The sequence below is a fragment of the Ornithorhynchus anatinus genome, chromosome 3 (genome assembly GCF_004115215.2).
Source record: "Ornithorhynchus anatinus isolate Pmale09 chromosome 3, mOrnAna1.pri.v4, whole genome shotgun sequence".
NCBI lineage: Eukaryota > Metazoa > Chordata > Mammalia > Monotremata > Ornithorhynchidae > Ornithorhynchus > Ornithorhynchus anatinus.
In genome coordinates, this window is record NC_041730.1 from 90,282,538 (window position 1) to 90,286,301 (window position 3,764).

The following is a 3,764-nucleotide window of genomic DNA, read 5'->3' on the forward strand; positions in this document are numbered from 1 at the left end:
GGGCTTGAATAGGCAGCCCCGCTTGTAGCTTCTTCGTGCTGATAGGACGGTTCTGATCATCGGGCCCAGCTGTTGCCAAGCATCTGACTTTTCGGGAAAGGGCTACTGATGCTACAAACAGTGCACAGATGTCTCTCTGATTTCATTTATTTTATTTCACGACACACTTTAGAAATAGCCCCGGGAGTTGCATGTGTTTGAGGAGGCCGCTGATCAGAATTGGGAAGGCAAGAGTGGAGAGAATAAAGAGACATTCCATGCTTGCCATCAGGGAGGGAGAAAGAGAGAGAAGCTGTGATGCAGCGTGGCCTAGTGGATAAAGCTCAGGCCTGTGAGTCAAATGGACCTGTGTTCTAATCCTGATTCGTCGCTTGTCTTCTGGGTTACCTTGGGTGAATCATGTCATGTCTCTGGGTCTCAGTTCCCTCATCTGCAAAATGGGGACTAAGACTCTGAGCCCCATGTGGTACATGGACTGCGTCCAACCTGATTAGCTTGTATCTACCCTAGTACTAGAGAAGCAGTGTGGCTCAGTGGAAAGAGCCCGGGCTTGGGAGTCAGAGGTCATGGGTTTGAATTCTGGCTCGGCCACTTGTCAGCTGTGTGACTGTGGGCAAATCACTTAGCTTCTCTGTGCCTCAGTTACCTCATCTGTAAAATGGGGATTAAGACTGTGAGCCTCATGTGGGACAACCTAATTACCCTGTATCTACCCCAGAGCTTAGAACAGTGCTCTACACATAGTAAGCACTTAATAAATACCAACATTATTATTATTATTATTACTTAATTTAGTGCCTGCCACTTAGTAAGTGCTTAATTACCATAAAAAGTGAGGGGTGGAGGGAGGAGAGAGAGAGAGAGAGCCTGAGAACAGCATGGCCTAGTGGAGTGAGTATGGGCCAGTGAGTCAGAAGGACTTGGGTTCTAAATCTGGCTCCTCCGCTTGTCTGCTGGGTGACCTTGGGAAAGTCACCTCATTTCTCTTTCCATAGCTCTGTACCCATCCTGAATTCTGCCCCTAAACCATTTTTGATTCCTACTTTATCATAAAACATAAACCCCTGTCCATATTTGCACCGAAGCTCATGATAATACTTGCTTTCAGGATCAGATAATTTTCTTTCCTTTTACAATGCATTCTGCTATCATGTATATTTTCACATGTACTTTGAATGAAATGAAAAAGGTTAAGGACCTTTCTTCTAACCTTGCGTGTTTGACTGGAGAGAGAACATGATGTGGTGTCAGAAGAGACAGTTGGGAATATGCAGTGTGGGACAGGGTGGGATAAATGTGGGAGGATTGTGTCCCACCTGATCACCTCATATCAACCCCAGGACTTAGCACAGTGTCTGACACATAGTAAGTGCTTCATAAATGCCACAACAACAAAAAAAAATGGAATGTCCACTTTCCTTAACATGTATTATTTAAAAGTAAAACCCTGACATGGGATTCATTCATTCAGTCATATTTATTGAGCACTTACTGTGTGCAAAACACTGTCCTAAGTGCTTGGGAGGGTACAGTATAACAGTAGACACATTCCTGCCCACAGTGAGCTCACAGTCTAAAGGGGCAGGAGAATAACTATGTGGCAAACAATACAGGACTGTGTCTGACCTATCTTTCATCCACCTCCAGCAATTACTACAGTGTTAGACCCTCAGTAAGTGCTTAACAGATATTATTACCATTATTATTTGAGTCATCTCCTAACTTCATGGCACAACCTCCAGAGGTTTTTGGCCATTTGGCTATCACATGTTTCTGCTTGTGTATAGCTGCACAGTCTTTATTTTTTTCTAACGGTATTGGTTAAGCACTTACTATGTGCCAAACACTGTTCTAAGCACTGGCGTAGATACAAGATAATCAAATTGGACACAGTTCATGTCCAACGTGGGGCTCACAGTCTTAATTCCCATTTAACAGATGAGGTAACTGGGGCACTGAGGGGTGAAGTCATCTGCTCAAGGTCACAGAGCAGACTAGTGGCAGAGGCAGGATTAGAACCCAGGTCTTTCTGACTCCCTGGTCTGTGCTCTGTCCACTAGACCACGCTGCTTCTCTAACTTTGCTTTCACAGTTCCTCGGCTCAGCCCCAGCCACACCATTGTCTTCTGTTGCTCTCCCAGGTGTAACTTGTTCAGCTCGGGGAGAACACCTGTTCATTACCTACCATATCACACCATCACCTTCTGTGTATGTGTGTTTGTAAATCTTGAGTACTCTGTTTTTAGGCTCTTAATTATAATAATGTTGGTATTTGTTAAGTGCTTACTATGTGCAGAGCACTGTTCTAAGCGCTGGGGTAGATACAGGGTGATCAGGTTGTCCCACGTGAGGCTCACAGTTAATCCCCATTTTACAGATGAGGTAACTGAGGCACAGAGAAGTGAAGTGGTACAGATGAGGTAACTGAGGCACCGAGAAGTGAAGTGACTCGCCCAAAGTCACACAGCTGACAAGTGGCCGAGCCGGGATTCGAACCCATGACCTCTGACTCCAAAGCCCCATGCTCTTTCCACTGAGCCACGCAAGTCTTAGTACAGTGCTCTGCACACAGAAAGTGCTCAATAAATACGATTGAATGAATGAATGAAATTAATGATGTTGATAACGATAATGATATTTAAGTGCTTACTAGCCTGTTGTTGGGTAAGAATTGTCTCTGTTGCTGAACTGTACATTCCAAGTGCTTAGTGCAGTGCTCTGCACACAATAATCGCTCAATAAATACAATTGAATGAATGAATAGGTGCCAAGCACTGTACTTAGTGCTGAGATAGATACAAGGTCATCAGCTCCCACGTGGGACTCACAATCTAAGTAGGAGGGAGAAGAAGAATTAAATCCCCATTCTGCAGATGAGGTAACTGAGGTACAGAGAAGTTGAGCGACTCAGCCAACGTCACACAGCAGACAAATGGTGGAAACAGGATTAGAATCCAGGTCCTCCCACAGTGGAAAGAGCACTACTCTGGGAATCAGGAGACTTGGGTTCTAGTTCTGCCGATGTTTAAGACGGGAAAGATCACACGAGCTCCTCTCAATGTGTCGCATCCCTGCTCACCTACTTGTTCACTGCACTCCACGCACTAAGCAGGAGCACAACCAGGAGAGAGGGAAGAAGCAGCCTGCCTTGGGAGATACAGCACAGGCCTGGGAGTCAGAAGGACCTGGGTTCTAATCCTAACACCTTCACTTGTCTGCTGTGTGATCTTAGGCAAATCACTGAACTTCTCTGTGCCTCTACCTCATCTGTAAAATGGGAAGTAAGATGGTGAGTCCTCTGTGGGACCTGGACTGTGTCCTGATCAGGGTGTATCTACCTCAGTATTTAATACAGTGCCTGACACATAGTAAGCACTTTACAAATACCATAAAAAAGAGGGCAGTTGGTGAATGGAGCTGTGCCAGCCACTAGTACTAGAATCAGTTCCTCTGCCCATGTTCTCAGTTCTGAAGTCTCAGATTCTATCAGAAGGCATATTGTATATCCTCTATGGAATAATCATTTAGTGATGGTTCCTTTGAAAAATCCGTTTAATAGGAGAAAATTAAATTCCAACAGTAAACAGACATCACATGAGCTGCCACACGGAGCAAGCTTCGGGCTTAAGCAAAATTAAAAGGCTGCTATTATCCAGAGTCGTGTCCTGTGAGAATGAAGATTAATGCTAACCACTCTTCTTCTCATAATGAATACAAAAAGCTGCAAAATACTACACATAGTTCTGTTTGCCTCCACTTATCTT